Here is a 24,070-nt window from a genome sequence, read left to right on the forward strand (position 1 = left end):
CAGAGCCTTGAGCTTGCTTGGACAGAGCTTTGGAAGTTTACTTGGTATTGTGTGGATAATCCTGCAGTGCAGGAATATTAAATAGCTGATTGATTATGTATTAGGTTAAAGCCTGGAAATGGGCAGAAGTGAGGTTATGGATCCGGAGCAGGAATATCTGGTTCAAACCAAATCAGATCAGGGTTTGATGGTGCTGAAAACTGTAAGCTGTTCTTGCAAATTTGTTGCACCAAATGGTGGAAATGTCTTTAAATCAATTGATCTTGAGAAATGTCCACCATTTTGAATGGGAGAAACCTCATGAGAAGGGTTCCACATTCTTGGGAAGAAATCTTTTCAGGATAGCCATTCTCTGGAAATTTCGGCCATCTCTCAACCAGAACTAGATCGCTCCAGCTTCAGATCTGACCTAGAATTTGAAGCAATCCTCAACTGCCTCTGATTTTAGCTCCTCTCTACTAAAGGGAGCTCTGATCCAAAACATTTCACATGTTGTAAAGCAGTCAAGTTAGAGTGGGGGAACAAAAATACAGCTCCACTGTATCAAAGCCTCGATATCTATAAAAAGAGCCAACATGAAAAACAGTTGGCCACTTTAAAAGTCAAGTTAAAGAATACAAAAGCAGGGATAATTTCCTAAATTCAGTGTTCCCATATGTGGTTATAAGAACTTTGAAGGCAGGGTGGGGCCAAAGAAGCTTAACTGAGATCCTGAGTGATAAAATGTGCATTGGCTTTGATAGGAGCAGGGATGGATCCTGGGTCTTGTTTACTTGACCATTTAGATGACTTCTTAATGTGGCTCTTTTATATTGCTGTTGCTCCTTCTAATTTAGCTACAGCAGATTAATTTAGATTTAACAGTAATAAGGGCCCATTGTATCATCTATCTGCATATCCACCTATCTAGCTATACTATGGTCATATCCACAGTGTCTCAGCAGCTTTCAGAGTAGTACTTAAAATGGAGGTCCTGTTTCCCTTCCTCCCCTTTCCCTATTAGCAGGGGTTTGCCGCCTTCTCTCTCCCTCTTCATTCCACACCCATTAGTGAAAGCTAAGACAAAGAATGAGACTCACATTTCATTCTGAAGACAGAGATTTAGGAATAAGACTCATACTGCTCTCTTTCATGAGTGAATTCCATAGAGAAGGACCTGATGCCAAAAAGGCTCCATATCCCATGATTACAAATCCATTGCTGTGCTTGACCATTCTGTTGTTCCACGGAACACAAATGTTGTAGGATGCTGTGATCATGGAGAGTAAAGCAGTCCTGCAGGTAGCTCAGGCATATTTCTGGTAGCTTGGAAAATGCCTTTTATGCCTGTTTAGAAAGTAGATTTTGAAAATCTGTTTTAGTATATTGTGTAAATCCCTTCTACTTTATGGATTATGGACCAGTTATACCATTACAAATCCTTCAGTTGTGCTCATGCTGTATCAGACAACCACATTCAATCCTTTTTTTTTTTTTTTTTTTTTGAGCCTCCTCCAACCCCCAAAATATGTCAGAATTCCACACATCTCGAATTAGCTGATTTTATTTTTTAAGAGAACCACATATAATATACAGTGAACTGTGCAAAAAGTGAGGTTAGAAGGAAAACTGCAGCCAGAGATGTCTAATCTCTTCACACCTCATTATGGTAGAGTGGCAGTAGAAACGTGAACAAAAGACATAACACTAAGGACTATCATTAACGTTTAGATCACGTTATGATACAGTATTGTCTGAGCTCCTGCAAGGCCGCTGCAGATAAACCATTAATGATGTCATTATACAGATAATGTCATGTGCAGATATCTTTTTGTGGAATGAATGAATGGAGACTCAGAGTGTCCTCTGATGGCAGAACGTAGCAACATGATGACATTCCGAGCAACCATGACAAAAAAAACCTAAGTGAAGCCATCCAACTTGGATTAACTACACTGAAATTATTGTAAGATTTTATTTACATTTAAATAGTTTTCAATGATAGTGAAGATAGCAAGTAGACTTGTTTACTCTGTCAACTGATAGCCTAACCTATTATAAAAATGTACAGCTGAGTTTTATTTTGCTTATGGCATTAGCCTTGTGAAAAAGACAATACAACCATGAATAAAAATACATAAAACAGACTCTGTCCTAAACAAACATAATTTGTAATTACATCGATGCAATAAAACCACTAAACATCCACCATAACAGCAAACTAAAACCGATCTCCTTTTAAGGACATAAATGAACCCTACATAGAAGTGTACTCCAGAGACTATTTAATACAACATGCAATGATTCTTCGTCTTTTATTATCCATTTCAGAGTACAATGGCTGACTAAAGAGCATAATAATCACGAACCACCATTTGGAGAATAGCGGAAGTGATATAGCATTCTGTTTTTCCATCTGTCCAGTCTTGAAGGGGATTTGGGTTTTATCTTTATTATGGTTAAAATCTGGGGTACATCCTTCTCCCTTGGAACATCACAAGTAAGGTTATGAGCAAGGAAGGTTTCATGGTTGTCAGGGTTGCTGAATCTTCCCTCATCAGTCCCAGGCCACAAGGCTACATTGGATCTGTTTTACAGCTGCCCATATTGCATGGAATTTACAAAGGACACAGTGGTTGCTGTGCTGCTTACTTCACAGGGGACTTGCATAGTCATGGATACATTTGCTGCACCTTGCCTAGGAACCTCCCCACCTGCTGGTGTGCGAGGAGCCCCTGCAGAGCACAAAGCTACAGCACACAGAAAGGTAGGAACCCCCTGCCTGGATTCCTGTAGCCTTTTCACCAATAGTAGTAAATATTTATATTATGATAGTGCATGGATCAGGAGTGGGGCCCCATCATGCTGGGTGATGTACAAAGAGAAAAGAAACAATCCTGGCCACAAAGTGTTAATAGTCTAAAGAAAGATTGGGGAGTATGGACAAAATTTGGCCCACAGTATTGCAACATCTGTAAACAGCTTTTTATAATGTCGCTAACTTAATCCATGGTAGATTGATTGCAATGGAAAATGACGTTCTATTTTACCTATTAAAAGAGAAGAAAAAGTACACAGAGGAAATTCAAGCATTCCCACAATCCCACGCCAATGTACCAAATGCCTAAATTCTGACTTGTGAGAATCTTGTCCTCTAAGATTGAACAAATTATTAGCCCTCTGCACATTCATTTGTTGGTATGTCTGCTGAGACTGTCTACAAGAATGCCAATAAGTAGAGTTTCAATTTATGTGGAGGGGTTTCCATGTGGACATTTGGGATCAAATTTTCAAAAGTGTGTGCCCAATTCACAAATGTACCTTAGAATCTGCATCCATGATGGAAGCATAGCACATGAAAGAGTGCTTAAATCTAGCCCATGTTCTTTAGGAACTAGATTGAGACCATCAATTTAATTCATACAATCCACAGATCAGCCATCATATATGGTCATAATTTTAAAAATCTACCTGTGCAGCCATAGTTCAAACAAACAGCAAAGAGATGAAAGGCTCAGTATCCTAATGACCATTCCCAGGCTATCTTGTCCCCCACAAAAATACTCTTGGTTGCTCAATTGTTGGGGCAGAGGATGGATGCAGACCAAGCAAGGCACATTATCTTACTTAACTAATTCTAATTGTATACTTAAATCCATTCTGCTTTAGGTGGCATACACTGGAAAATGGAGCAGGCTTTGTCTGACATAAACAATGCTGACAGCTGAATTGAGTTGCTGAGACAATTAAGGATGAGCTGTGTGTAAAAAAGAGGACCAATCTTCCTCTCATGATGTTATTAAAGGAAAAAATTAGCTTGATTTTTAAGCTAATCAAATTTTGCTCTCTCTTTATGTGAATCCTTAGAAATAAGGAAATATAAACCTTTTCACTGTACTCATTAAGGGAAAGAAAAAAGCATGCTATGTTTTTATATCTTTCAATGCAAACAGATGCATATGACTGTACTGTTCTCTGCCAAGATGGGGATTCAACACGTGGATTGAAGGTACTTATTTTAGAATTCTACTGCCAGCTAGAAACTGTTTGACTGGAGTGGAAAAGATCATCCTCTGGATTCTCACAGATGGTGATGAATAGATGAACTGTTCAGCAGGATGGATCAGTACCTCACCTAACCCTGCCTGAAGCAAGGTTTCTTGGACTTTTCTCTGAAGTATCTCATACTGCCTACTGTTGGTGACAGGACACTAAACTAGATAGACCATTGGTCTGATGCAGTTTGGTGATTCCTGTGAGAACCATCATTGTCTTACTGTGGCTGTTTGTTTTAAGATGTTAAAAGACCTCCTTCACCATATGAGAAAAGGAGCTGTCGGAGGTCTGAATCATACTAGGTCCTGCTCTATTCACCTTAGATAGAATTGCTCGTGTATGTTTGAAATGACTTTGCATTATTTATGGGACAGCTCCAGTAATAAGTGCACACTGAGTCAAATTCTGTATTAAGCTACACAAATATGAAGCAATTCCATGTGGAATTACTCCAGAGTTATATCAGTGAATGAAACTGATGTCAGAATCTGGAGTAACTCCACATGGTTTCTGCTTATAGGAAACTAAGCTATTTAGATTATAGACAGACAGAAATAGGATGATATTGGCCTTGTTTACTGTCAGGAGAGATCAGTCTTTCCATGGGAAGAAACCACACATACCCATTTAAAATACAGTAGAAAGAATCATAAGATCAGTATTTATAAATATGTATTCCATGTGTCAGTATGGGATGCAAGACAGTGGGAAGACGCTTACTCGAGAGAACAGTGAAATAAATATCCAGACGTGTTGGCAAAAGGACTCGAACAATAAGAAATTCAATTCAAATGAAGCAATGGGCCCTTAAAGAATTTCGGACGGAAACATAAGAAATGAATTCCTTTACCAAAACAGCAACCAAGAGAAAACAAAGAAATTAGTGTCACAAATTGTACATTACACATTACTGGAATAAGTGAAATAAAGTACAGAAGGATATGGCAAGAACAACATCCAAATGCTTCACTATATAGGGTAACAATTAAAAAGCAGCAAATCTACATAAAGATAAACTTCCTGCTGGAAAAAAATAAAGTTTACCTGGAGATCATCAAGTAATTCTTTAGCTAAAGAATCTATAGTAGCCAAAAACAAGGGGCCAGATCCTTGGCTTCTCTCAAGTTCCCTTTGAGCCACTACAGCAACACATGTGGACTTAAAAGCCTTAAGAAAGCAGTTAGGGATTCCCCTAATATAATTCCACTGAAATCAAGTACTACTTAATACAAGGGTTTCAAGAGTAAATTAATACATTCAGGGTAAAGGTTCAGCCAGATGCTACTTTGGAATAGCTGGTCTTAATGGTAGGTCATAAATTAAGAACCAGAGTGATAAGTAGCTTCTTCTAAAAAAATGCTAATGTCTGTAAATAGCCACAAGTTACACTGCACAAAGAAAATTACTCAACACCATCAGCATGTTTTACTGTCTTAAAGAAATCATTAAATGCTATTTTAATGAGGACCATGGCTAAGAGTCACTGAATAACAGAATCATTACACTGGCAGCTAAAGGGTGCTTTCCCAGAAGATTACACAGAATTTCACCAAACAAATACTTGTTAGTAAAAGCCAATATGAATCAGAGAGGAAGGTTGACCAAAAGGGGAGAATTTAAAATAGCATGACTGTAACAGCCCATTTATAATCCAAATGGGAGAATAAAAGCAATTGATAAAAGCCTATGACACAAGATCTGCCAAGATCCACCTATCACATCTTTGTAATAGCGTTGGCACATGAAAAAACAATGACACAAGAATCAATGATGAGAGCTTATAGCAACTATCAAGAAAGGTCACTGCTTTTTACAACGTATCCTTGCAATTAGTAGTTCAGAAGGGCGTCAGGAGAAACTGGGAGAAATATCAAACCAGAGGTAGGAATAAATATTTAATATTTTTAATGAATACTGGTCCAGATTCTCTGATGTGTTGAAGGTGGCACAAAGCAGCCTGAAAGCTAGTTTTGACTGTGGTGGATTCCTGTAGCATAGGAAAATTCCTCAGTGATGTAGAACTATTGCAGCAATTCCTATGCCACCACCCTTCAATAATCACCAGTGGAGGAATATGTCCAAAGGAAAGGGAATGTGGCCAGAACATCTCTATGCCCCATAGATCCCAGATTACTAGAAGAGTCCTTTGCGTTGATAGACACCTGAATGTTAAGTACAGCAGTGCTGCGGCATCTGTACTTCACACTGGGTACCCTTTGAGTTGTGCTGAACACACCTTGAATGCAGCCCAGGATCTGGGCCCTTTTAATGATTGAATTTAGCACATGCAATAAAAAATCAGTAAACAACTGAATATACCAGTTTTATTTCCCAATATATAGTTTGGTAACAATCAAGATATTTCAATAGATCAGAAAATTGCTGTGTGTTCACTTTCCCCAGACATTCAAGCAGTAATATTTTACTAGCACCATTGCTATAAAAATAATTTTAAGTTTGTATGCTTGAGTACTGTAAGAAAATGGGTTTTAAACTTACATGAATCAGTATTCACACCAAAAACATAATAATAAGATTTATATTATCCAAACAGGGAACAGAAATGACACCATCTAACTCACTGGCTTGATCCCTTACACAGCTCAAATTTCAAATATTGAGTATTGAGTACTTGCAGTGAACTGATCACAATCAATACAGAGCCTTAAAAATTTGCAAAAGAAGTGCATCAATTAAATTAGGAGAACATATAAATAAGTGAAACTTGCAGTCTGATCACAGAATGTCCACAAAGAGAAAAATAGTGTTAGCATCATTAGGTAAATTATTATATTGTTATAATACATGCCATATAATTCAATCAGCTCAAGTTTTGACCCAAGCAGATATCCTATCAAGTTATTTCATAATAAAAAGCAGTGTACAAATAACATAAAGAACAATGATGCAAAGGTATAATTGGAGAACAGACAGACTATAATGCTGGTAATATTATTAAAGACAATAATAATATCCTAATTTAACATGACTTTGAGAAGAACCATTTAAGAATAATCTAAAGAGCTTCTTGTTTTTTTCTTCAATATCTATTATTAATATCCTGGAAGTTGATCTTTTTCATATACTAAGAAAAGTTATAGTTTCCTTTGATAACCAATCAAATAATAACTGACAGCTAATTTAGTCATATTCAGGGCAAAGTCATCATGGGCTTGCATACTGTATTAACTGAATGGTATACTTAAGCTGGTATAGAATTGGATATATCCACAGTGCTTGCTAACAGATCACTACAAACATGCCTCTTGGAATAACCAGACCAGAAAGTTGTATCACCAGATTGCCAGTAACAAATTAATTATTGTTGTTATAATTACTGCTATATTGCCCCTAACCAATCACCATTGAACTAGACACAACAAGACAGTTTCTGCTCTAAAGGGTTTATAATCTTAGTTTAAGAAAAGATGCAATTGGAGGGCAAAGCAAATAAACAGGAATGCAGGGGTGGGGGGATGGGATAATGGTAATTTGACTACGTTTTTGCACAGACCAGTTGTGTGCAAAATTTGTAGGAAAACATGCCTCCTGGATTACTCCACTAAAGAGGGCCCATCCTAATATTATTTTTAAAGATCTAAGATTCTCTACTGAGTATCCTTGAAAAAGTCGAGATTTAGGTACTGTGTTAAGGTAATGTTTTAAGGGGAAAAAAACATTTGTTTCTTTGTCATGTATGTCTTATTTCCGATGAGGAAGGAGGCACATCACTACACATCTCAAAATGGCACGAGTAGGACAGTACATTCAAAATCTTCTGGGAATACACGATGTAGAGGCCACTTTTGGCAGAATATTTAATTCTTGTCCAGGCACTGTGGATACTGCCCGCATCAACAGTGAATAATTTGGCATATTCCAACTCTGGAAAGAACCTTTTCAGAACTATGTCATTAGTGTTTCTGCTCCTTGTCTACATAAAAAGGATCTGAAAGTGCTCCAACGGGGAAAAAGAAATGTCATCAATCATGATTTGAATAATACTGGTTTTGCAAGCAAATTGATTTACTTTTACCACAATTCAAAAAGACTTACAAAGTGTGGGTGACTGTGGAGGGAGTCATTAAAAAAAAGTCCATGCCAAGGACCAGAAACTATAATCACAATGGGCCTGTTTATGAAAAGCGTCCAGCACTCACAACTTCCATTTACTTCATTTGGAGATGTAGGTGCTCAGCATTTCTGAAAATTGGACCTAACAATTTTTGACAGCAGCAAAGGTTAAGACATTTAGCTATCTTGGCATGTATATATTACACATTCCTGCAACAATAACCTCAATGTTCATACAGCTGAGGTATACAGAGCCTATGCAAATCTATTATACCAAAGACGGTGTTTCTTAAAATGATCCTATGTCTCAGTCTATTATCTACATGATAAAGAAAGCATTTGTTTTGAGTACTAGCAAAAGGGGAAATTTAAAAAACACTATCATAAATAAATGTTAATGTATAGATGCTGAATGAAATATACAGCTCACCACTTCCCTATCTTGTGGGGTGTTGTCAAGTTAAATTAATTCATGTTTGGAAATGCTCAGATACTATGGTGTGGAGTACTATAGAAAGGCAAATAAACATTTTTGCAGTGGTAATTTTTTATATAAGAAAGCTTCACTCCACGTTAGTCTCAGTCTGGAAGTTCGCACTGTGTCACAAACATTTTCTTTAAAAAGCAGCATCAATGCTGTGTTGTGTTTTGGCTTCTATTAATGTTTTAACTGTAGCATCTTTGGAGACCATGTGATTATTCAATACCAATATGTGAACCATATCACAGTCTTGAACCCTAATCTCCCTCCTCTTGTATGGTATCAAGGTAATGCTGCTCTTATTTCCTTTTACATTTCATTCCTCCTTTATCTCCTCTATTGAGCAACCCCCTCTTTTTTTATGCTTGGACACCTCAGTTATTCCTTACTCGCTTTCTGTAACATGGTGAAAATACATTTCTGGCTTCCTGATTTGTGACACCCTCTCCTTTTGAAAATGTAACGGTGTGTATTGGAAGATCCATTTGTAGCACCTTTCACCAGCAAAGTGCTTTCCCAACAATAGGTCCTGCCTGCACATTTTACTCAGACAAAAAGGTTTAATTCAGTTTCCAGGATTTCTAACCTTGCAAGGGGTGTAAAAAGGCAGGAGAAGGGGGAGATGTGGCCTAGAAGCACAGACATTGCTGAGATACTTGGCCAGAATCCCACAGATCCTCTGGTTTAATGGAAGCTGTCACCTCTTCCTGTCACATCACCCTCAGGAGTCAGGCTGTCTTTGGCTAATCCCTCTTCTTGCACCTAAACCCTTTCTCTCTCCAAAAGTATAGTGTCATGGGCAATTGGAGTCAGAGGGGAGTATGCCACGTATAGCTCTAGTGCCACCTCTCCTCACCTAGACATGACCCTTCTGACCCACAAAGGCCTAAATATTCAGCATGTGTACAGAGAAGGAACGTCAGTAGACTCCAGGGGAAGAGGGGAATCATTCATATGAGCTATGGCTCTCCATTTCCATGCCTCCCTGCCTCGTTCTGCTGGTTTTCGCTCTCTTCCACCAGTGCAGGTGGAGGAGAGCAGCCAGCCACATGACAGTCAGTTTTTGGAGGATGCTGCACCAATTATTTTAGCACAATTGTAATCATTTCTGATTGTTCCCTTTAGTCTAGAGACGCCTGGATATATAGTTAGACTAATGCCACCTCTATTCAATCCACAGGAAGTTTTTACAAAACGTGATCTGTTATCACAGTTGCCAACTTCAGTCTGGTATCCCAGCAACCAAAATTTTAAATGGATACATTTAAAGTTTCATAAAGGTATAATCAAGAAGAACATCACAGGACAAATATACACAGTTGGCACGGCAACAGTATGAATTATGCTGATTTCTACCTACCCAGTAATCTTATAAAACATTTACTAAAATGTTACATTTAACTTATCCAAATATTAAGACATTCAAATCACATTTTTAACAGAGAACATTGTTAAATACAAATTACTTCCATGATTCCCAGATGTATGTGGTATCATGCCTTTTTATTTTACAGATTTCTGCCTCATATTACATATAATTCTGCACTGTTGACACTATCTAATATCTGATTCTTGATTGGTTTTATTTTTCACTGTTTCCTATTTTTTGTTCTCATTTCTGAAGAGATATTAAGTTAGTCCTGACAGCAGATTTTTGTAATTCCCTGGTCTGTCAATTAAAGGAACTGGATCTTTACAAAAAATAGCCAGTGTAAAATTTCTTTTGTGTGTGGCATCAAGATAGGTGTTAATGGTATTTGGCACCCTTGTTTTTATTCAGCTTTCATTGTTTGTGATAATATGCCTAGAATGTAAGGCAGTTTTATATGAAATTCCTCATTTCTGTTTATTTGCTTCTGTTCTTATTACTTCTAGTTTTATTACTTCTTTTACATGAATTACTCCAATCATGTGACTTGATTAAATCTCATTTTTGTGAACAGGCCTCTTAGGCAGATTATTCCTATGTTCTTCCTCTCCTATGTCATCAGCCACAGAGTTTACATTTTGCTACACCAAAGTGCAGTTTTTACCCAGAACATGTTCTTTCTGATCAGAGCAGCATTAATAGGAACCTAGGAATTGCTATTTTGGATCACAGCAGGGCTCATTTAGTTCAGTATCCTGTCCCCGACAGTGGCCAGTACCAGGTGCAAGGAATGAGGAAGGTGTAAGAAACACCACAGAGGAAAATTATGGAATAACCTATCCACATGGAAAGTTTCTTCTTAGCTCCCTACAATTAGTTGATGGCTTATGACCAGGAGCAGGAGGGTTTAGGCCTGATCCAAAGCCCATTTTAGTTGATGGGAGTCTTCCCAATGAATTCAATAGACTTTAGCTCAGGCACTTTTCTCCCTTCTAATTTTTCCAACCTGATCTAATGTAACTGTGATTGTTCTCATATAAATGCCCAGCTCTTTTTTGAATTCCACCACATGCCCAGCTTCAATGATACTTTGTGGTAATAAGTTCCACAGGCTAATGATGCTCTGTGTAAAAAGTATTTTCTTTTACCGGTTTCAAATATGCTGCATTTCAGTTTCATTGCGTGGCCCCTTGTTCTTATGTTATGAGAAATGTGAAACAGAAGTGTATGATTTCCTTTCCTTAAACCATCAGACCTCGTATGTCCTTTCCAATTCCTCTCCTTTCTAAACAAAACAGGCAGTCTTTTCAGTCTCTCTTTCTATGGAAAATCCTTCCATGCCTCTCATCATTTTGGGCACTCCCCTCTGAGCCCTCAAATTCTACTTTGTACTTTTTTAAATAGGTTGATTGGAACTGAACACAATATTCCAGATGAGCATATACCTTTGATTTCTATAACGGCATTATAAAATTTGATATTTTTCTATAGTAATTTGACATATTTCCAGGGTTTCAAGTGTACTCATTTAGCTTTGACTCCAACCATATTTTTTCAAATCACACACCTTTTTGAAGTCAGTAGTTCTATATTAAAAACAAATGCTGTGGTATAAGTTGGTAGATATCAACAGAGTGAGCAGGAGGTTTTGCGTTATATGTTGTCCTGCATGTTGTGTGCTAAATATGAAAATAACTGTGCATCTAGAACCTGACCCAACTCCAAGTAATGTCAATGGAAAGCCCATTATCTTCAGTGGGGGTTGAATCAGTCCCAGAGGGCATGCAGCTTTTTCCCTGCATGCCACCAACTTGTTTGGCTATAGTTGAAGGGAATGGGAGTTTTGCCTGTATCAGGTATATGGGGGAATCAGTGACATGGTACCAGATGGTGTTTTCTTATTAATTTTTAACTAAATCTATATTTTTTCCTGTTACCTCTTGCAATACCTTTCTCTTCTTTTATGAATTTTTGTTTGAAAGTTTTTAATTGTGCTGGAGTTTTATTGCCAGTAAGAAAATCAGAACACAGTGATAATCAATGGGTTCTTCCCTCTCAGATATATAATTGCAACTGTTTAGAACTTTTGTTATGTTGATATAGGTGTTAGTTTTGCATCAATTACATTCATTGATTTCTTCAGGTGATTAAATATTTGCTTCTATTTTTTCTGAAGGAGATGTATAGTTTCATGCGGGGAGGGAAGAAGGGGAGATTAGTAGTGAAGAAAAATTGTAGTGGACCAAGCATATGGGCTGTTTGGGAAACCTTGTTTGTTCTGCTCCGGCAGACTGATCATAACAGTAGATCACAGTTTCAGCAGCTCTGTTGTAGCTACTGGCCTTGGGGTATCTTTATATTCCTTTAAATGACCCAGTTTGGAGGTTGCTGACTTTTTTTTTTTAAAACAGCAAATTGACTATGAGGAGCTTTTTGTTTTACCTTTTTAGTTATTAATTTTAAATGGAATGCTTTTGTGTGCATGGCTGACTTTGTGTTTTATGCTTTCAAGAATTAGATCAGAGTCTATTGTAATTAAGCAGGGAGCCTGCTGGCAAGCCATGAAGAGGATTACTAAACTTATCAATTTCATATGGAGCGAAAGTGACAGACCGTATATAATGATCACGGAGCGGTACCTGCAGCAGCGGCCAGTTGCCAGGGTCTCTTTTAAATTGCCCAAATTGCCATTGCCCTCCCCACCCCCATCAGCGAGTCTGATAACAGCCCTTAATATATTTGAATTCTATTAGTAGGTCCGTGTCCTCCCTCCCCCGGGGTCTTCTTTTCTTAAGACTAAACATGCCCAGTTCTTTTAGCCGTCCCTCACAGGTCAGGTTTTCTAAACCTTTTATCGTATTTGTTGCTCTCCTCTGGACTCTGTCCAATTTCTCCACTTCTTTCCTAAAATGTGGCACTGAGAATTTGACAGAGTCCTCCAGAGCAGGCTTCATCAGTGCCGAGCAGAGCAACACAATTACCTCCTGTGTCTTACATACAACACTCTTATTAATATGCCCCAGATTGATATTAGCCTTTTTCACAACTACATCACATTATTGACTCATATTCAATTTGTGATCCACTATAACCTCCAGACCCTTTTCAGCAGTACTACCATCTAGCCAGTTAATCCCCCTTTTTGTAGTTGTGCATTTGATTTATCCTTACTAAGTGAAGTATTTTACACTTATCTTTACTGAATTTTATCTTGTTGAATTCAGACCAATTTCCAGTTTGCCAAGGTCCTTTTGAATTCTAACCCTGTCCACCAAAGTGCTGGCAACCATTCCCAGCTTGTTTCATCTGCAAATTTCGTAAGCATACTCTCCACTCCATTATCCAAGCTTTTAATGAAAATATTTAATAGTACCAGATCCGAGATGGACCATTGCAGGACCCAATCTGACAGCAAACCACTGATAACTATTCTTTGGGTATGATCTTTCAACCAGCGGTGCACCTGCCTTATATCAATTACATTTTATGAGAATGTCTTGTAAGACTGTCAAAAGCCATGCTAAAAAAAATCAAGACATATCATGTCTACTGCTTCCCCCCATCCACTAGACCAGTAACTCAAAAAGAAAATTACATTGGAAATTATATGATTTGGGATTGGATCATGTAAGATATTGAATGCAATGAGTGTTGAAAGTGCTCAGCATCTTGCAGACTCCTTTTCTGAGTGTTTATTGATATACTAGCCAGTTCTAATCCTGTGCAAACCATACGGTTACCACAGAATGATCAGAATAGCACCATTCGGTATTCAACACAAATGGCCCTAAATGTTAGAGATCTTGAAACTGCACTGAGATAAAATAGAGTATTTGGAGACATAAATTGCCTTTAAAATCAACCAATATGTTTCCATGACTCTGAGTTTTGGATTAAGATGCAGTAGAAGGGATCTTCTAGAGATTATTGATTAGCAGGTATTGTCATCAGAAAAGGAAATTTCAGCACCACTTCTCAAATCTGGATTTAACTTGCTGTGACTGGCTTCTTGATCTTTTTGCAATAAACGTGTATGATTCTGCTTGCAGGCAAACTGTCTGTTTCATTGCAAGAGCAACTGATAGACCTGTCTGCATCTGACAGAGAAGTTCAACCTGTGCTGATTATGCCAAAATCTGATCTTTTGGTTCTGTATGTGGTAACTCAGCATTGCTGGCTTCATATCCCCTTAAGAATGCTTATTTCATAGTACCTTAGTACCAAAAAGACTTTTCGCTAATTACAAAATTCAGAACTGGATCTAGGTTCAGATTCTGACTTCCTGCAAAGACTGGGGCTGTTCATATCAGGGGTTCTGGTTTGAACCCCTCACCAGCTGTGACCGTTCACTTTTTTATGATCCTGTCTAACTATTTTGCTTCTTCCGCTGGCTTCTGCTGGAGTCATGGTGAAGTTATGGAATGTAGAGCAGTTTAATTTGGCAGCAACATTCCATTGAAGATGTACATAGTGGGTATAATGAAACATGTACCTGGTAAATTAGGTATCACTTACGCATTTACAGCTAAATCCTGACCTAACTGAAGTCAATGGGAGTCCGTTCACTTCAGAGGAGCCTGGATTACACCTCTAGTGAACTGTAAGCAGCATGGAATTTTTGGAGGGTACAAGGGGAATGATTTTGTGGTGGTATTTCCATCTTGAAATTCTATACAGCATTATTTAATTTAGATTTGTTATGGTTTATGGGTTTATTTATTTAGGGGCTGCCTCGGGAAGTACCTGTTTCTTGTATTTAGCTGAACCATAAGAATACATAATAAAAGCTTTTAAAAAAATATACACTGTTAAGTAGCAGAATACTTTACAGACTTGATTGACTCAGAGACAAATTTTTATAATGGCAAATCAGATGTTATGGTTAAGATTATCATGATCCATCAGTCTTTTAAGTACAAAAAATGCTTGTGTAGACCTGCTCTGTCTTCAGGCTGCACTGTAGTAAGAAAGCAAATCTAGAGAGGTTCTACTGAACCTTGTTCCACTTCAGGGCTTACACAGCCACGGCTGCTGTATATAACAGACAGATAAATCAATACCATTAGCATGATAACCAGCATTGCCCTAAAAACCCATCAGGAGGATCAAAGTCATCGGAAATGGTTGTTCACGTTTTCATTTGATTCTAATGTACCCGTGTTCCCTAACTGAATTTGAGTCTTGCATATTTTACTTATATTGCTCAAAAGCATCCACAACCCATTTAAAAATCACTGCTTTTCAACTCTGGAATTATTTATGCACTGGAATCTCAGATTTACTTTTTTATATAAAAAGTTCTAAGTTTTTCGAGGCGCTCTACTTTTCTGTTTATGTAACAATCAAGTACAGACATCACACAGATAAAAAAACGGTCAAATCCCTGATGTCACAAACAAAGACCAAACAAAAAAGCTTTGCCCATGAGAATTAGGTGGGGCATAGAGGCACCTGTGCAGCTAGATTCTGGCCACTATTACAATAACTATTTGGCCCAATAGTAACAAATCAGATATCAGGATCCAAGTCCTTGCTACTTATTTGGGCAAATGACATGAAGACTGCTTTATCTATTGTTGCAAAGTTTTATTCTCTTCTTTGAATCTGAGTCAAGACACTATTCCATAGCAACTACAAAATCTCTCATATTCTCTATTGTGACCCTTATAACACATCAAACTATTGTGTCTATCACTTGTAGGTCTTGTCTTCACTGCTGAAAAGTGAATATTTTTTACCTTGGAGTAACTAACACACAAACTATCCTAATGTTAAAAACAAACAAACAAACAAACAAAACCAACAACAAAAACAGTGAAAACCAGGCACTTTAATTTTACTGTGAGGTAAAGTAGGTGAGGTCAGCAGCACTCCACCCCTGCCTGGGGTTGACCTCGACAAGTCAAGGTAAACTAGACATTACTCACGTGTCGGTTATCCCAAGGAAAGATCACCTTTTTTAGCAGTGAAAACAAGGCCTCAATCCAGAAGCATTATCAACCACCTTCCTGCTATGTGTAAGGCAATTAATGTTTCTTAATAGATGGGAAGTATCAAGCACAGATCTCTTTATTTTTTAGACATTTCAAATTTGTCTTGGTGGTTGTCACACAGTGCTGCTAATACACTTATCAGGTACTTATCAGCATTTGTACTACATCTGGAGGGGATTAGAAAGGATTCCAAGTTCCTGCCAGTCAATACTACTAAGCAACCAGTCATTTATATGTGAGTTGCAATGGCTCTTTTAAAAACTGCAGCTCTGAAAGATATTTCTGAAGTTGAGTAGACACAACCCACTTCTGCTTAATAGAGAATTATGGTTGATTGAGTTCAGTTTGGTTCAATGGCTCTCAGCACCCCTGTGCTCTGGTCAATTTGCTTTCTAACCGGCTTGATCACTTCTCTTATATTAGATACAAATGCACTATTATTATCCTCTGCTTGTAATAAAGCCATGCAGTTTTCTCATCTGCCTGCTACCTTTGATCCCCTGCAGATAGGTGAATTCACATTCCTTTGCCTAGGGCAGGCTTGCTTTTCAGCTGCCTCCCCAAAAGAACATATTTCGAGCATATATACATAACTCTTCATACACAACCTGTACACACATCACGCAAGGATATCTGTGAAAAGCGTGTCACCAATTTTCATATGATGCCTTAGAAGACACTGTTCTGGATAACTATTCTGATAACAGTATGTTGGGCTTAATGAGTTTGCCAGACTGCTGAGCTTTACTGTTACATAACAATGCACCCTTTGCCAGTTAGTATAAAGGACACTTACGGCCAAAGTCATGCAAGTCCATGTAAGGATAGAGGGATGGAAAATCCTTCTCCTCCACTCGACCCTCTAATCACCAGGGCTCCTGGCTAGTCAATCAGTGGCAATTACTACAGGTTATGTATCACAATAATGGCTGCTGTGCTCTTGAGCGGGGTTTGAGGCTACATTTTGTGGACTCACTGGCCATTCCCCCACCATCACCCTAGCAAACCTGCAACTCCCCCCATGCATTCAAAGTCCCGCCCATTGTCCACAAATGGGCATGTGTATTGCATTTTGGTCCTTCCATGACCCACTCCACAGCCAGAAAGACTTCTCCCTAAAAAGTTACGGATCTAAATCATTAAATAGATAATGAGTACTGGCCCCAACATAAAAGACTTGTGGGACTCCATACTATAGGTAAATATAGAATTAAACAAATCATTCTTATCTATTAGTAACGCATTATGTGCCACAATCACATTTCAAGCACAACAGTATGAGGAATGCTTGATCAGCACACAGAAGGGTGCCTCTGTATATGTATGAAAGGGGATGGGATCAGCTGCCACTGAAGAAGTGAATCTGTGCAGTGAATTAATCAGGGGGAAAGTGGATGGAACTCGATTATACATGGTGTTTAAATTTTCTAGTGCAATAGATCTTGAATAATGTTTTGCAAATGAGAGGTGTATAATAAAAAGCATAAATCTGAAAATGTATCAGGGAAAGAAATCACCCTTGTCTCAAGAGATGCACTACTTTGCATAGAACACATAATTTTTTAAAAAGAAAACCTTGAAAGCAAGAAGTGGAGATTCTGAACAAGGTTGTATTTTGCATCTGTATACATAAAACCCATGCAACCTTTGTAACACAACAACATGAGTTTAGAAGATTCCTGTGCTCTATGAAAGATTAAATGGGTTAGTTGTTTAGGAAAAAATGGAGTTAATTACTCACACGCTTGTAATAGTTGCAATGAAAAATAGGCAACTTGAACATTGAATCAGTGGGATTGGAATATTCAATGTTAGTTCCTTTTAAATAACATACTATACAATGCTTGTGGAGTGAACGCACAGGGGGTGGTGGAACAATTTTTATAGTGAGGGAGCGGAGAACCATTGAACCAAACTGTAAACCCTGTATGTGATGGAAACCACTTCAAACCACCCCTTGTTCAGCACCTATGTGAACGCATTAATTTGAGAGAATTAAAATTAATTTGTGGATTTGAATCAGTGATGTGTACTCAGTCTCTGTAGCTACACTGTCAGAATGTTTTCTCTTCCTAATTACAATCACTGTGTAGGATGAAGCTGTGCAAGATTACATGTTGTTCCATAAAACACACTGAGATGTCTTGGTGTGTTACTATCTCCAGGGGCTGAAGAACATAACTAACACTGCGGTCTGATTTTAGACATCAAAGAATTTTGTAAAAGCCTCCAAACTGTCCCCAACAATGAGCCTGAGTAACCTGGAGATCTTCAGAGGGGCAACTGGGAGATGAATGCTTCCTCAAAGCCATATAAAAGGGCTGCTTCATACCTGCAACTCCAGTGAAATGCAGCTTCTTCACAAGATCATCTTGACAGATGAGGCAAAAGGACCAATAGGCAAAATATGAAATGTGTAACTTGGGTAGAAATAATGTTCAGGTTCAGTATATTGTAAGGCATTTAACTAAAGAGGCTTAGAAGGTCTGCATGCTTCCTTTGCACTAAGTAAGATCAGAGTCAAGCCTGTCCCAGATTTTTTTTCTCATTTTTGACTTGCTATAATACATTGGTTCCCTTTTGCATATTAACAATTTCCTTCGTTTACCAGATCAGTCTGACAAAACCAACTTTGGATCGGCAGGTATTGCAGCTGGAATTTGTTTTGTATGATTTGCCTGGCCTGGCCCCATTCTGCGGCGCATATGTGATTCAGCTATCGACAAGAACACACTGTCCCCATCTCTGAAATAAACACTGCCTCTTGAGTTATTGTGTGTAGTCTGTTGAAATGGTCTGAAACTCTAAATTTATGCAAGCAGCCTAGCAGGAAGAAAGCTCTCCAGATCATCAGCTGGCTACTTCTTTTGCATTTCATTGTTTGCATTAAAAAAAAAATCCCATTTTTCTCTAATCTGACGTGTGCAATGTGAACCGAGGTTTTTCCCTTTAAAATCATCAGAAAGCCGTACTTTATTTCACAATCCCTGACTGGTGAAATTACCCTTCAGAGGCAATTTTACTGCATAACACCAGTTAACCAGTGTCCGTTTCCAAAGCAGTAATAAATAAATAGAATGAAACAAAACAAAACAAATAAATAAATATGCAGTGTTTTGGCTTTGCTTTAAGGATCTCAAAGCATATTACAAGCACTAATTGAACCTCACAACACATAGAGTCACATTATGGAATAGGAGATTTATATTGGGTACATTGGGTAAGTGGCACAGATATGTGAAGTGATTTCTCAAGGTCAGATGGAAAGTCTGACAATGACAAGAGTAAAACTCATTAACACAGAGAATACACTCTCTCCATTTTGTGAGAGAGATTCCATTTTGGAGAGGTAGAGAGATCCCAACCTTTAACAAACATGAGGCACCCTGTGGGATTTTCGAAATGCCTAGATAGCTAACTCTCTTCAGCGAGTCTACTCCCCTTCCCTTTCTGTCTGTTTAGCACATAAATACCTTTAAAATTATGAAGTGCTGAAGTGCTCATTACCATGGACAAATAATGGGACTACTTATGGTAGTAAGCACTTTGTCTGGGAAAAACTTATTTGCAGGACTGTACCCTAAATTGATAACACTCATCTGCTTCCCCAGGAGGAGGATTTATTACAAACCAGTAGCAAAGGTTGCTGAACAGCTGGATGGGATGACCCGATACTCAGCTACCAAAAGCTCCTTACTTTTCCGCATCTATTCAGCTACATGTAACCTCTCTTTTCTCTTTGGACCTAGCTAGTTGAGCTAGATTTCTGTGTTTGAAGTAAGCCATGGTGATGGCTAATTAACCCAACTATGCCTTTCTCAGACCCATTAAAACTAGTTGCTACATTGAACTGCTTGTCTCGTAAGGCTTTGATATATAACTAGACTTCAAATCTACTTGAAAATCCTCCATCTTTCGGACCATGTTCTGACAAATGAACACCTCCTGCACATCTGATATGATTTGTTTCATATTCAACAGATATATATGTTATCCTCGGTAATCTGAAATTGCTAATTTCTCATGATTCCATTTAGTCACACGGGCTGACATCTTGTTTCATTCAGCAAGTTTTATCTGCCAAAAAGCGGACCATTGGCAAATTAAACCTACACAAAGGAAAGGCCCCTTCAGTCACTGCAATACATTTATTTAAAGAAATAGAGCATGAAATGTCAAAACTCTGATATCTGTACATATTTTCTTAGTCCACATGTAAAACATCTAAAACAAATGCTTGTTATTTTTCATAAGGGAATATGATGTTCCTAAGGTATTTTTCATTTCAAAGATTTACCAGTTAGCTAGCACCTTACATCCCATGTAGGTTTTTTCCCAAGAGAATTCTAGAAACCTGCAAAGCCATAAGTATATATTCCTAACATATGCAAGTCACTCTGAAAAAGAAATTCACACAGTATACTGATTGGTTTTGTTATGAAGGGTCAAAATGAACCTTTAAGCTCAGCTCTGAGAATGGGCTAGTGAAGAGTTGTGCTGCCCCAGAAAGCATCATGATCGAGAGAGGCACAATTCCTTCCCTGCTCTCCTGTTGCTCTGTGGTAGGTGGAGAATGTAATTTATTGCAGCCCTGAAAAGGCAGCAGATTCCTTCCCACCCGGTTTTGCTGGCTGGTGAAGATGGGAAGGTGCCATGGCTCAATTCTCTCATCTCTTACAGAGAAGAAAATACGCTTTGCACTCCCCAGGGGCGCTACTGTGGCCACACAGAGGATGTTGTGAAGCACAGTCCTACCCACCTAAATGGCTACATTAACAGTAGTGGCAATCTGGCATTACACAGGTTTTTTGAACTCTGAAGCTGGATACAGCCGGATATGACAATGATTGACAACTTTGTGATGCTTGAAGACAAAAATTCTAGCTGATTTAAAGTTTTCTGAGAGACAATTCTATGAAGTAATTCCTGAGTGATAATGCCTATAATCATTTTTGATTAGCCTTGGGTTAAACACAATGGTACCCCAATGTATGTACTTCCATACAAGTACATCATACCCTGATCGTCTTTGCCAGAGAGACGCTAATACACTGAAGTGTCAGCTGTTGATAGCTATAAGTAATAAAATTGCTGTTAAAATGAAGCGCAACTCTTGGTGTAAAGGATAACAGCTCTTCTGCTGCTCAGCTAAAATGAGTCTAACAACCTTTTCATGTGTCACATTTATACAACTGGCTGAATGCTAAACAGACTTCCCTTGAAGATTTCACTCATATTTTAAGGATATTGTGATAAATGTTAGTCATAAAAGTTGCAGATATGATTGTATAAGGCATTGTGAATCAGAAAATTTAAAAACTGTAATTCCTTTGCATTGTGACTCTTATATTGTGTCATGATGGCATTTTTTCACTCATATATTCACACAGAGTTTGACATGAGTTTGCATTGTCTACTTGTATCCCTCTTGTCTTCATTTCAGGAAACATTTTTTTTTAGAGTATGTCTGGACTAGAGTTTTTAATCACTGTTTTAACTTGAATTAGTTGATTGCTAGTTAACATGAATTAGCTAACGCTTGGTGAATGCTTGTTCATAGATTCCAAGGCCAGAAGAGACCTTTGTGATCATCTAGTCATCACTGTGATCATCTTTCTGTAGAACACAGGCAAAGAATTTCCACAAAATAATTCCTAGAGCAGATCTTTTAGAAAAACATCCAATCTTGAGTTAAAAGTTGGCAGTGATGGAGAAACCACCAGGATCCTGAGTAAATTTTTCCAATGGTTCATTACTCTCACCATTAAAAAGTTACACCTTGTTTTCAGTCTGGATTTGTCTAGCTTCAACAGCCATTGGATCATATTATATATATTTGTTTCCCATCTAGATACCTATATGCTGTAATCAAGTCACCCCTTAACCTTCTCTCTGTTAAACTAAACAGATTAAACTCTGTGAGTCTATCACGATAAGGCCTGTTTTCTAATCTTTTAATCATTCTCTTGGCTCTTCTCTGAAACATCTCCAAATTATCAACATCATTCTTGAATTGTGGACACAAGAACTGGACACAGTATTCCAGCAGCGGTTGCATTAGCAGTGGTGTACCGAGCAGGGGGTGGAGAGGCCAGGCCCCTCGGTGCTGGCCTGCGGGGGGAGGAGGATGCTGGGTTGGCCCTTCACAACGCGCAGGAGGCAGGGGTGCAGGAGGCTGTGCAGGGCGCAGAGCCTTCTGCATCCCTCCGCCCGTTGTGAAGGGCCGACCCGGTGCCCCGCACTTACCCACCGCTCCAGCCCCGCAGCCCGGTGCCGGCTCAGATGGGGCGGCCTCACCCCCCAGCCTGGGAGCAGGTCAGCCCTTTACGACATGTGCGCGGGGTGGGGGGGGGGGAAAGCAGAAACAGGAGCAGCCGCTCCTCAGCCTCCTGCACCCCCCGCCCGTCATGAAGGACTGACCCAGCATGCGCCCCGCCTCCACCCCGCCCAGGCTGGGGGTTGAGGCCACCCCCATCCGAGCCAGCGCCGGGCTGAAGGGCTGGAGCGGCGGGGCTCCCGCTTCCGCTCCTGCGCCCCCTCCACACGTTGTGAAGAGCCGGCCTGACTCCCCTCCTCAGGCCGCCCCATCCAAGCCGGAGCCGGGCTGTGGGACTGCAGTGGGAGAGGCGGGCGCCGCGCCCTGGGGAAGTGTGGGGAGGAAGGGGCGGCAGAGCCAAGCCTACATTTGCGCCCCCACCTGTGCCTCACGCCCCCCCTCTCTGCAGGTACACACCCCTCCTACTCTGTGCGGGGGGGGCGGAGGGTGTGAGAGCCCTGGGGGGGGAGCGCAAATGTAGGGTTGGCCCCTGGGCACCAGAGACCTTCCATATGCCACTCTGCATTCGTGCCAAATACAGGATTAAAATAACCTCTCTACTCCTACTTGAGATTCGGTTGTTTATGCATTAGCTCTTTTGGCCACAGCATCACAGTGGGAGCTCACATTCCACTGAGTATCCACCACGACCCCAAATCTTTTTCAGAGTCACTGCTTTCCAGGATAGAGCTCCCCATCTGGCAAGAATGGCCTATGTTCTTTGTTCCGGTTAGGGTGACCAGATAGCAAATGTGAAAAATCAGGACGGGAGTGGGAAGTAATAGGCGCCTATATAAGAAAAAGCCCTGAATAAAATCCGGACATCTGGTCACCCTAATTCCTGTTTAGGGCTGGCTTCACTGCACTGTTAGTACAAGGTATAACTCGAGTGTGGCCCCTAACCTGACTTGTCCGTAACACAAAAATCTCTAGCTCAGGTTAAGTGGTGCTTTAAATGAAAGCTAGCTGGTCCATTAGGGGACATGGGCTGATTTTTGAGAGCTGCTGAAGCTCAAGCTAATAGTGCAGCGGGGCTGCAGTTACAGACAACAGTTTGAGTCCACACAACTTAGCCAATCACTTTATCAATCCAATCCCTGTGTGTAGCTGGAACTTTGCACAGCGTGGTCATTCTCCCTTGAGCTAGCTGTTTCAGTGACGACAAGCCCCAGGACCTAGATACTCCACAAACATTTGTTCCAGGCAGAGCAGTGGAATAAATGAGTGTAGGGTGTCTAATGTGGCATTTACAAACATGTTCACTAACTCAAGTTAAATGCCAAATTAAATGGCAATCAGACAACTTGAGTTGAAATAGGAACAATCTAGACCTAGATATACCCTTAATTTCAACTTAAATTTGAGGGATCAAGTTAACATTGCTGCAGGAATAAACCTTTGCCCTTTCTAACTCTTTCTCATTCTAAATGTGCACCATTATTGTTGCATTAGCAAGTTTTTTTTTGTTTTGTTTTTGCGGGTTTTTGCATTCAATTTCTTTTTTGTTTAGAAAAAAGAAAAGAAACTGCCTGGAGATACTTAATAACTAGGCTTTGAAGGTCACACTGCATTGAATGACTATAGTGAAATTCTATCTGAACAAATCAGTTCAGCACTGAGAGACAATTTGTAGCTCCAATCCAGTTCCTAATGGACAGGTGTCCACATCACTAACTCCCACTGCACTGATTAGCATCTCTATTGGCAGTTTCACCAGAGAGATCAAGGAGTGAATGGGAACAGAGTCGATCCTGCCTTTTCCCCCCTGCAGATGGTGCAGGCAAATTCACACTGCTGCTTCC

The 24,070-nt window shown here is 39.4% G+C and overlaps 1 long non-coding RNA gene across 4 annotated transcripts in view; it reads right to left on the reverse strand.

Annotated features, from left to right (window-relative positions):
- Nucleotides 1-383: 383 nt before the first annotated feature.
- Nucleotides 384-24,070, reverse strand: part of LOC137158174 (uncharacterized) — a 126,818-nt gene continuing 103,131 nt past the window's right edge. For all 4 annotated transcript variants that reach the window (XR_010921315.1, XR_010921313.1, XR_010921316.1 and 1 more), the window contains one exon: nucleotides 384-1,326. This is a non-coding gene — a long non-coding RNA (uncharacterized lncRNA). The remainder of the gene's footprint in view (nucleotides 1,327-24,070) is intronic.

This window comes from Emydura macquarii, unplaced genomic scaffold, assembly GCF_026122565.2.
Source record: "Emydura macquarii macquarii isolate MOO-44397 ecotype Brisbane River unplaced genomic scaffold, CSIRO-AGI_Emac_v2 contig_1644, whole genome shotgun sequence".
In the NCBI taxonomy this organism is placed as follows: Eukaryota; Metazoa; Chordata; order Testudines; family Chelidae; genus Emydura; species Emydura macquarii.